Source organism: Triturus cristatus, chromosome 7 (assembly GCF_964204655.1).
Source record: "Triturus cristatus chromosome 7, aTriCri1.1, whole genome shotgun sequence".
Taxonomy (NCBI): Eukaryota; Metazoa; Chordata; class Amphibia; order Caudata; family Salamandridae; genus Triturus; species Triturus cristatus.
In genome coordinates this window covers 774,419,209-774,431,907 of record NC_140590.1, presented here as the reverse complement: position 1 = coordinate 774,431,907, position 12,699 = coordinate 774,419,209, and positions in this window count along the sequence as shown.

The window sequence follows — 12,699 nt, the reverse complement described above, 5'->3', positions numbered from 1 at the left end:
CCCTATGCTCATAGTACTTTGCCATACTCAATAATACTGACAGGGAGGAGGTGCTCCAGGTACTTTCCGAAGCCTGCAACCTAGTCGCAATATCGGGAAGCAAGTGATTAACAAACCTGCTAGCAAACAACCGGACACCACCCTCCAAGGACAGATGCTGACCACTAAAGTTTGGAAACACCCCTTCAAACCTAGTAAAGAAATCAGACACACTCTCGTCCTTCCTCTGACGACATGCGGTCAACTTGTCCCAATCCACTCGTCTCGGCGGGGTAAGGGAATGCATATAAGTGATAATGCGAACCGGCAAAGCTAATAACAACGCCTTTGGCTTCTCACCGGGCTTGCGTTCCTTGTCCCACGTCCTAATCTGATCCCATGTTCCACCCAACTCCACTACATGATCCTGTGTATGCACCTGCCTCCATATGTCTACCGGCAATAACAGGCCAAAGAACAACTCAATATCAGCTAACGTCATCACCGTGGAGGAGGCCGCCTCCGTCAACTCTTTGTAGTACGCAGTCTGATTTTTCCGAAGGGTCTGGCAACTGAGCTTTAAGGGATATTACCTCACTCCTCTTCCAAGGAGTATAAATCCACTGTTCCTGAAAGCGATCATCCACTCGTGGCCTAATTACAGTATTCGTGGCATCGCGCAGTTCTGGTATTTCAGGGTGGCAATTGGGATGGACCTCCCTCATGGGACACTGTGTCACTATCGTCTGAACCTTTTGGAGCAATCTGCCCCGATAACCCACCAATGTCGTTACATTACTAAAAACTTCATTGGGTGCCATACCTGTAGCATATACCCTGTCCCGTATGTCATAGATGATCTGCGCTGCAACACCCTGGAAACACTGCTCCCATAGTCATATCAGCGTAGCCAACATATGCTTCAGAGCATGCTGCTGTATGAAGGGCTCATAATCTTTCAGCACGGTAAATAGACTAAATATCGAATAAAAATAATATCGAAGTAAAAATATCGCAATAACATTAATATCAAAGTGTAGAATATCGATGTAAGTAATATCGTTTTTTTTTGTTTAGTAAAATATCGAAGTATGAAATATCGATTTATTCATTTTGTTAGAAATATCGAAACATAATATATATGGGTGCCAATTACGATCCTGTAAAAACCTGGTACGAACCGTGGGACGGAGCATATTCTCCGTCCGACGCGTACCAGGTCGTCAAAATATACAAACATGGAATTACGATTCGCACGGAAACACCTTTTCCGTACGAATCGTACAAAACCCCGACCGACGAAAAGAAACGTACAAATGCGATCCGGGAAAGCGCCGACGTGACGTCGGGACGCACGCAGCCTGCCATTCACGAACCAGGAATCACGATTCGCACCGACGTCATCCCGCACGGTGAATATTTTCCGGCTGCCAAAAACTGCCGGGAAATCAGGACGACGCGAACAAGGAGTACCTGTACGCGACGGACAGACAGGACGACGCGAACAAGGAGTACCTGTACGCGACGGACAGACATGGACCCGAACCTACGTGTCATCCCGGCCCTCATAGCAGTCGACCTCCTCTACAGGTTCGGCCGCAGACGCCGCAGAAGGTCAGAACAACAAAGGGAGGGGGGAAGGGGGGGGGTGGCAGGACCAGGGGCAGGCCACAAAACCCCCACCAAAGTCACACAGCACACATGCCCTGGACATACCTGACCCTCAGGCCCTGGTCACTACGAGGGGGTGGGGGCGTGTCCAGCTAATCCAGCGACCGCCACAACGGAAGTTCTTGACGACACGAACCGGCAACACAACAATACAGGTACGTCCCGTACCCATGCCTTAAGAGCGTGGGTACGAGTCGTACCACGCCCACACCTACGTCACCCCAACAATGGCGGGGCGGCTCGTACCCACGTGGCAAAGGCCTGGGTACGGCCCGCACAAACATTCCACAGCATGGGTACGGATATGTACGGACCGTACCCCCACCCGCGTACGTATGGAGCGTACCCCCCACCCCAACAGTGTAAGTACGACCCGTACCCTCACCCGCGTATGCATGGAGCGTACCCCCCACCCCAACAGTGTAAGTACGACCTGTACCCTCACCCGCGTATGCATGGGGCGTACCCCCATGCCAACAGTGTACGTACGGACCGTAACCCCACCAGCGTATGCATGGAGCGTACCCCCCACCCCAACAGTGTAAGTATGACCCGTACCCTCACCCGCGTATGCATGGAGCGTACCCCCCACCCCAACAGTGTAAGTACGACCCGTACCCTCACCCGCGTATGCATGGAGCGTACCCCCCACCCCAACAGTGTAAGTACGACCCGTACCCTCACCCGCGTATGCATGGAGCGTACCCCCCATGCCAACAGTGTACGTATGGACTGTAACCCCACCCGCGTATGCATGGAGCATACCCCCACCCCCACAGTGTAAGTACGACCCGTACCCCCACCCGCGTACGTATGGAGCGTACCCCCCACCCCAACAGTGTAAGTACGACCCGTACCCTCACCCGCGTATGCATGGAGCGTACCCCCCACCCCAACAGTGTAAGTACGACCCGTACCCTCACCCGTGTATGCATGGAGCGTACCCCCCATGCCAACAGTGTACGTACGGACCGTAACCCCACCCACGTATGCATGGAGCGTACCCCCACCCCAACAGTGTAAGTACGACCCGTACCCCCACCTGCGTACGTATGGAGCGTACCCCCCACCCCAACAGTGTAAGTACGACCCGTACCCTCACCCGCGTATGCATGGAGCATACCCCCCACCCCAACAGTGTAAGTACGACCCGTACCCTCACCCGCGTATGCATGGAGCGTACCCCCATGCCAACAGTGTACGTACGGACCGTAACCCTACCCGCGTATGCATGGAGCGTACCCCCACCCCAACAGTGTAAGTACGACCCGTACCCCCACCCCGTATGCATGGAGCGTACCCCCACCCCAACCGTGTATGTACGACACGTACCACCACTTCGTATGCCTGGAGCGAACCCACACACGTGTATGTTCTAAGCGTACATATTGTGAAATAGGAGGGGTGTGTGCAGAGTCCTGCCAGCAGTGCCCAGAGACAGGAGGGGTGGGTGCCTAACACTCCCAGCAGTGCCCAGAGACAGGAGGGGTGTGTGCAGAGTCCTCCCAGCAGTGCCCAGAGACAGGAGGGGTGTGTGCAGAGTCCTCCCAGCAGTGCCCAGAGACAGGAGGGTTGTGTGCCTAACACTCCCAGCAGTGCCCAGAGACAGGAGGGGTGAGTGCAGAGTCCTCCCAGCAGTGCCCAGAGACAGGAGGGGTGTGTGCCTAACACTCCCAGCAGTGCCCAGAGACAGGAGGGATGTGTGCCTAACACTCCCAGCAGTGCCCAGAGACAGGAGGGGTGTGTGCAGAGTCCTCCCAGCAGTGCCCAGAGACAGGAGGGGTGTGTGCCTAACACTCCCAGCAGTGCCCAGAGACAGGAGGGGTGTGTGCAGAGTCCTCCCAGCAGTGCCCAGACACAGGAGGGGTGTGTGCCTAACACTCCCAGCAGTGCCCAGACACAGGAGGGGTGGGTGCCTAACACTCCCAGCAGTGCCCAGAGACAGGAGGGGTGTGTGCCTAACACTCCCAGCAGTGCCCAGACACAGGAGTGGTGGGTGCCTAACACTCCCAGCAGTGCCCAGAGACAGGAGGGTGTGTGCCTAACACTCCCAGCAGTGCCCAGAGACAGGAGGGGTGTGTGCAGAGTCCTCCCAGCAGTGCCCAGAGACAGGAGGGGTGTGTGCCTAACACTCCCAGCAGTGCCCAGAGACAGGAGGGGTGTGTGCAGAGTCCTCCCAGCAGTGCCCAGAGACAGGAGGGGTGTGTGCCTAACACTCCCAGCAGTGCCCATGGAACGCAAAGGGTGGAGTAGCCACAGATACCATGCCCACAAATGTCAGTCAGGTGCACAAAAACCCTGCAGTACATGTACCACATGTGTGCGAGGCTAGGAGTATACGCATGCATAGCGCCGAAAAGAAAACATGTCCACATGAAGTCATGTCAATAGTCTACATACACAAGTACAATGACTACCAAGGATGCCACGAATGATGCAGGTGGAGACATCCCTCAGCATGCATGTGCAAAGTTGAAGGAGTCCGTCACACACCCAGCTAATGTACACACAGCTCAGCGCTAAATATTGGGAACACCCTGCAGGGAAGATGTCAGGGTACACAGAGGAAGGAATACACCTTGGGACAATTTCACCATGCAGCAACTGCTTACATGAACAGAGAAACCGAGCTAACACCGTGTGATGGCACACAGATCCCAGGGTCCCCCCTATGAGCAGCACACTACTACATTTCCCACACACCCAACACATGAACACCACCCAAAACCATGTAGCAGCCCCACCAACAGCAATACCAGCAAAGCAGTAGTGTTCCAAGGGAAAAAAATAAATTGCTTTATTCAGCATGATCCAAAAAATCTTGTTTGTAGGAAGTTCAATATTTACAAAGCCCATAGGGCAGTCCAGAAGTCACAGCTGGATGGGGGACACAGTGGGATGCGTGTCCCCTAGCTTGCCTGCACAGTTAGATTCCGTCATCTTCCACAGGCGTGAGGGCATCATGTGGGGGGGAAGGACCAGGCACCGCAGGGACATGAGGGCGAAGGGTAGGCGTCGTAGGTGCAGGGATGGAGAACTCCACCACAGGGGGTGGGGCAGGGCCAAAGGTGGAGGCCAGGATCTCGCTGCACACCTTAGCAAGGTCCTCCAGGGAATCCCCTGCACCCGAAGGAACCACAGGCCCCAAGGAGGGGGGGGGGGGTCAGAGGGATGGGTCGCAGCGCCACTGGGGGAGGGTGTAGACAGAGGGGGGGACTCAACCACCCTGACCGGGGACTCCCTTGGCCACTTGCAGGGTGGTGTCACTGTGGGGCTCAGGGACAGAGCGGCCATGAAGGAGTCTTTGTGTGATATGTGGCCAGGAGAGCTGAGGGGAGGGGATTTGGAGGGAGTGGATTGGGTGGAATGCGGACTCCCACTCTGGCTGCGTGTCTTACGTTTGCCCCCCGACCCAGTGGGTGTGCCTACTTCACCCTGTGTGTGCGTGCCAGGTGGTGTGCGGGTGACCTTCCCTGCTGGTGTGGTGCCTGTGTCCGTCGTGGTGGGTGCATGCTGACGTCTGGGTGTACGTGGGACAGGCATGGGAGTGGGAAGTGTGGATGGGGCAGGGGTAGGGCGTTGGATGAAGCGCTGCAGGAGACCCACTGCTGCAGTCAGTGTTGAGTCTTTCGACCTCAGCAAGCTGCGTTGGTCAGCCTACGATGAGTGAATGCCCTCCAAGTATGCCTCCATGTTGTTGAGGACCTGGCTGTGGCCATGGAGGACATTAAGGATCGCAGCCTGACCAATCTGCAACTGCCGCTGGATGTCCACAGACTCGGCATTGGCGGCAGCAGTGGAGACAGGGGCAGGGGGTGCGGTGCCTGGCAGGAAGGAGACATGTGGTGACCGGGCACGTTGGGAAGGGACACGAGCAAGTGGGAGGCGGCTGATGGCAATGGAGGGGGCGGGGTGCGATGTTGTGCCGCTGTCAGCTGGTGGTGCAGCCTCCGCCCACTCGGAGAGATCATCCTCGGACCCGTCCGCTTCATATTCGGTGGTGCCAGTGGACAGGTCCTCGGCCTCACTCTCCTCCGCCTCCGTACCACTCAATGTGCCAGCCACGATGTCAACGCTGGCACAGGTGCTCGGTCCCTCCGCACCGTCTGTGCTCATGTCTCCCTCCGTGTCCCCCGACGATGCTGTGGGCAAGGTGAAGAGACAGCAATTAATCACACACCTGTATACATATGTCACATGAGTCCAATCTACATAGGTTACAGTGCATAGCCTGCAAAGAAAGATCAGTAACATCTACAAAACAAGGTACAGATGTAGGGCATGCAACACACAGTTGGTTCACCCACCATGCCAATGAAAACCCATGGAGAGCATGACACAATAGCAACTGACATGTAATGGAGTTTGACATAGGAGCCAGGCCCTGGGGACAATCCAGCACTGCATCTGCACCACACAGCGTTGCCGAAAATAGGGATGAGCAGGGACCATATCCATGAACTTGAGGCACATGCTGCATAGGTAATACTGAAAACATGCCCACCATGACTGGCTCACTGCACCTTGAGTGTATGTCCAGACAAACATCACACACTGGCCAGACCTAGCAAGGAGAATTCAGGTTTTGACATGTAGGCTTGGCCCGCACCAACCACCCCCTACATGAGACAATTTGTTGAGACACAGGTGGCACTTACATCTCTTAGTCTGGGTGAAATACACAGGGGCTGCAGAAATGCAAGATTCGACGCCAAATACCCAAGGTGCGCCTGTCCAAATAATCATGTACAAATGGCCATCATCAGAAGATTGTAACAAGACACACAGGCACTGGCCACTGTGACTATGAACAAGGAAAATCAGGTCCGGCTGTACAGTGGACACTTGTCCTACATTTCACGTCAATATACATGGTGCCAGGGGACAATGGCACAGAGCACAACCTATGCTGTAGACACTGAGGGCCCAATTCACAGAACTAACTTAAGACAAAATCCTAAACTTACTACCATTTTGGTATTCACAGAAGGCACTTACTCATTTTGGTATTCACAGAAGGCACTTACTCATTTCGGTATTCACAGAAGTTAGGAGTCCTAACTTTAGGACTCCTAAATGCCTTCTGTGAATACCGAAAGTCTTAAAATTAGGATTTTTCGCAGTTTAGTAGTAGTATAGTTAGGACTCCTAACTTTAGGACTCCTAAATGCCTTCTGTGAATACCGAAAGTCTTAAAATTAGGATTTTTCGCAGTTTAGTAGTAGTATAGTTAGGACTCCTAACTTTAGGACTCCTAAATGCCTTCTGTGAATACCGAAAGTCTTAAAATTAGGATTTTTCTCAATTTAGTAGTCCTAAGTTTAGACTTAGGACTACTAAATTGAGAAAAATCCTAGTTTTAAGACTTTCGGTATTCACAGAAGGCATTTAGGAGTCCTAAAGTCAGGAGTCCTAACTATACTACTACTAAACTGAGAAAAATCCTAATTTTAATGCTTTCGGTAGTCACAGAAGGCATTTAGGAGTCCTAAAGTTAGGAGTCCTAAACTTAGGACTACTAAATTGAGAAAAATCCTACTTTTAAGAATTTCGGTATTCACAGAAGGCATTTAGGAGTCCTAAAGTTAGAAGTCCTAACTATACTACTACTAAACTGAGAAAAATCCTAATTTTAAGACTTTCGGTATTCACAGAAGGCATTTAGGAGTCCTAAAGTTAGGAGTCCTAACTTCTGTGAATACCGAAATGAGTAAGTGTCTTCTGTGAATACCAAAATGAGTAAGTGTCTTCTGTGAATACGAAAATGGTAGTAAGTTTAGGATAGTGTCTTAAGTTAGTTCTGTGAATCGGGCCCTGAGAGTGTCCACGTTTTGTGATGACACACATGACACCTAGGAAAATATGCCCCAGGGGACAGTAGTGGCAACACAACTCCATGGTCCTGAATGGGAATGACTGCAACACACCCCAACACCCCTGCACTATGCGTATCGCACACTCATGCACATCATGTCACAGGCCACAACATAGGACATGCGCGCTGTAAGGCATGACACTTGTGAGACTAACTCCCATGTCTGGACTCTGCATCAGTGCCAACTGACATGGAACCCACATGTACTGAACTGGACAGGGCACAGCCAAGGTCCCCAAACCTGTTACACACCACCCCCACACATGATGCTACAGGCATAGTTCACGTGGAGAAAGCGCCAGCCTACATTACCTTGTGAAGGAGTGACTACACACAGACCAGGGAACACATTGCAAGGAGGGGAAGGGAGGCAGGAGAGCACAGCTATACTGTGGCTACAGGATCTGCACAGCACCTTTAAACCCTGGCAGTGTATCCATGCAACTGTGCACTTACAAATGCTGGTGAAACACAACAAACACACATGTACCTACCCCCTTCCTGCTGCTGCTTCTCCTGTAAGCGCCTCTCCAAGTCTGGAAATACCACCGGCAGCACACGCTTGTGGATGTGGGTCAGTCGGCGGCGCCCGCGGTTCGTATGGGTCTCAGGTGAGTCCCCCAGCAGGACCCGTGCGATCCTCCGCGTCCAGCACCGGATATCCTGCCAGCGTTTCCTCACCTGGGACAGGCGCCGCTTCCGACCATCCGCACTCCTCACGGCGCTGACGGCGGTCAGCTATATCTGCTCCTTGGCAGAGGCGCCTACCTGTGAGGATGAACAAGTGACACTACATCAATACACCTGGCACATGTTACAGAGACACATATTGGAACACATTTGCTGTTTACAACAAGGCATAGTATGCATCCAACGCATTGCACCTTTGTCATAGGGACATGATCCTCTGGGGAAGGGCAAAAGCAGTATGTGCCATTGAAAGTACACAGGTGGAATGAGGGCAACTACACAATCAATGATCCTGGCTCACACTGTGCATCACAAGCTACACCAGGATAATATGCAGCACCTCTAAGCAGTCACATGCCACAGGCCACTGACGCCACCGCAGCAGAGTACACAGACACACACAGGCACAGGACATTCACCTGCCATTGCCAAATGCAGCGACATACCTCACTCTGCACATGTGCCACTAGACGGGGGGGCTCACAGGTGTGGGGCTGGCTCTGCACGTCAGACACACAGCACTGCTCCCTGCTCACATCACATGGCCAGGGTATATCCATCCCTCATGCAGCTGGGGTGTTACACTCCACATATGCACCCACCCACATGACAGGGGACTTACACAGACACCGATGTCCAGGGTACGAACACATCATGTGGACACTCTCAGCACAGGTACACAGAACTAACACACATCTGTGGGTACAGTCACCTGTCACACTGGGCTGACCACAGAATCACATGAGGACTGTAGAGGCTACATTCCCAGGAGGACAAGACAGGCAGAATGTGGCATGCACCATGCAGTGATTGTCACAGTAAACACCATGCTAGTGAGAAAGGCAGACATGCACCACAGCCTGCTCTGGCTGTGGGACATCAGGCATTCCCCCCCCTGGGACCCCCCCTACAGTACATAGCATGTGTGTCACACCTGGACACAATGGCAGAAGTCACAGTCTCAAAAAAGGGACACAGTCTGTGCTAGTGGACTCTGCACTCACCTGATAACCTGCTCGCCCATACAGCAGGGAGTACTGTGGGAGGATCACATCCAGCAAAGCCAGGTTCTCCTCCAGGGTGAATGGCTGTGACCTCTCCACAGCCCTTGACATGGTTCCAGGGAATCAGTAGCAGCAGCTGGGTCGTGGAATACAGAGATGTGCAGGCAAGTGCTCCCTCATGGGACCTGGCTGCCTTATATCTGCCTTGCTGGCCTGTTTCATGCACAGGAGTACAGAGTGATTGGTCACTCACATTTGCATCCTATGTTTCCTCCAATCCCTTCAAACCTAGCAGTCAGTGGGTTCTTATTGTGTTTTTTTCTTGAGCATGATGTCAACTCCACAAACACATTGCAACAAAGTAGATTCATTCCAACTGACTTCTGCTGTGCACCTTCCGGAAAAAAATCAAACTTTAAACTTGGTCTCCATGACAACCAGCATGCATGTAGGCCTTTATACTTGTCCCTCATGTGTCCCCTATGTAATTTGGAGCTTCACACACAGGTACGGTGCGTTCCGGGGCCCTAGGGCACCCCAAATGCATAGCAATGGCCCGTACAGGCGTGTGTACGCTCCGGACCACTATGGGTGTTCTCGCGTATGCGTACTCATAGTGATAGTGAGCGTACAGGCGTGTGTACGCTCCGTACCACCATGAGTACGCATACGCGAGAACACCCATAGTGAGACGGGCCGTACACACGTGTGTACGCTCCATACCACTATGGGTGTTCTCGCGTATGCGTACTCTGAGTGATAGTGAGCGTACAGGCGCGTGTACGGTCCGTACCACCATGAGTACGCATACGCGAGAACACCCATAGTGAGACGGGCCGTACACTCGTGTGTACGCTCCGTACCACTATGGGTGTTCTCGCGTATGCGTACTCATAGTGATAGTGAGCGTACAGGCGTGTGTACGGTCCGTACCACCATGAGTACGCATACGCGAAAACACCCATAGTGAGACGGGCCGTACACGCGTGTGTACGGTCCGTACTACTATGGGTGTTCTCGCGTATGCGTACTCATAGTGATAGTGAGCGTACAGGCGCGTGTACGGCATGTCCCAGAGCATGTTCTGCCGTGTGCTGCATGATTTCTTAGAGGCCATGTTGATTCACCTGGATGACTTCATCCATTTCCCAACCCCTGCAATGTTGACTGGGGTCAAGCGTGGATTCTATGCCCTGTGAGGGATGCCCCATGTCATTGGGTCCATAGATGGGACACATGTGGCTTTGGTACCACCACAGGCACAGGAGGTAGCGTCCAGGAATCGCAAGCACTACCACTCCATCAATGCCCTTGTGGTGTGTCTGTCCAACATGGTGATTTCACATGTCTGTGCTCGTTTTCCAGGATCAGCACACGATGCCTACATCATGAGGCGTAGCAGGATGCCTGAAATGATGACGCAGCTGCGCAACGAACGAGCATGTGTTGTTGGTGGGTACACTCTGTCACTCCTGTATTTTGCGTAGACTTCCAGCACGACCGCTTCTTCTGTCCTACTTATGTCCATGTGGTTTCCATGTAGGGGACGCTGGCTATCCCAACATGCCATGGCTGATCACACCTCTCCGCAACCCCATCACACCGGCCCAGCTCCGCTACAACACCGCCCATGGCCGGACAAGGCGAGTGATAGAGAGGACGTTTGGCCTCCTGAAGAGCCGATTCCGATGCCTCCACAAGACTGGCGGCGCGCTCCCATATGCCCCGGCGAAGGTCTGCAAAATCTTCATGGTCTGCTGCATGCTGCACAACATGGCAGTTGAGAAAGCTGTGCCACTCATCCTGGATCAAGATGATCAGGACCATCCACCCGTGGAGGACGAAGGGCTTGGCAATGGGGCTAGTGATGTGGAGGACGTGGTTCCGCAAGAGGACATCCGGACTCGGCTCATACGCGACTTCTTTGCTTAGTGGTGAGTACCAGTGTCTGTGTGTGCACGCATTGGTCCCCGTGTGGCATGTGTTGCGATGTGTGTGTCCATCTGCATGTATGCCACGTGAGTCAGAGGTGTGTGTGGATGTGTCACTGTAGTGATGGTGGCAGTGATGTGTATTTCCCCAGTCATAATTGTGACCTGGCATGTTGTCATCCTTACATGTGTCGAGCACATGCAAGTGGCTGTGCTTTTTGTGGCTGACTTCTTGTGTGTCTCTCATCCCCAGGTACTTGCGCATGCCGTCTGCTGGTTGCATTGTTGTGGCACTGCTATTCCTCATAGACACGTCATCGTGTGCTGACTCAGCGTTACACGCTCGGACAAGTTTGGAAGTCTCCTTAGGGTAAGGGATGCATCAGGGGTGTATTGGGTGTGGCAGTTGTTCACGATGTGTGCACACTGCCCCTGTCGATGTTTGGTTCCTCTGCAGACATGTCGCATCACCATGGAACACATTACATGCAGCTGGGTACACCTGAACAGATGGTCAGACTTGTTGACAGTCATCAGTGATGGGATTGTGGAATGTGATGATGGCATCAATGTGTGTTACACTGCCCTCGGACACATACGGTTTGCCTTGGCTTGACATGCTGTGGGACTTCCACATCAGCGGATCAATGGTGTATGGCAGTCTCTCCGTGAGCAGCAGGGGGTGTTTAGCTGTTAGCCGACACTTGTGTGCCAGTTCCATGGCTATCACGCATTTGGGCTGCAGAAGGGGGGTTCCAGTGTTGGACCCACGTTACTCCACATGACCCGTTCATGTGTACTCCGAGTTGCCTCTGCAATCCCGAATACATGACTAATGAAGGTGTCCCAATGCCTCCAAGGTGCCTCTTCTCAGTCAATGCTGGTGTGTTGCCACGGTGCATCCGGCATGTCTGGCATGGTTTTCCGTGATAGTGGCTATGTGTCTATGTGTAGAGTAGCAAGATGCAAGCGGTTTGTGTGGGATTAGACTGTGTATTGTGCATGTAGTCAATGACTGTGTGGGTATTGTGACATGTGCCATCCCCATGCATCCGACGTTGGCCATGCCACCATTCACTGCATCCACCTGACTCAAGCTTGCAGGACATGGTTCTGCCACCTGTCCACACATACCTGGGTGCCCCCCAGGACACTCCACATGATCCCTGACCTCTGCGCATGGCTGTCGCTGTACTCAATAGGTCTGTCGGCACGGTTGTGCGGCCACCCCCTCAGCTGGTTGGGCCCATCACGGGTGTGTATGGTGCTTCATGTCTGTCTTGCCTAATACAATGTGACCCATGTGTGTCCTGTGCCAGACTCCGGCCCCAGGGTGTGGATGGTTGAAGTCAAATGAGAACTCAGGCATAGTTAGACTTAACAAGACACATGTAAGGTAATAATGCAATCAGTAGGCATCTTCTCTTTATGGTGTGACTTTTTATTTTGGTTGGGGTGGGGGGGGGGGGGGTTTGACATGAGGGGCTTTCCGGGTGTGTGGAATCCAAAGTTCACTAGGGGAGTTGGTGTCCTTGCCATTTGAAATCCT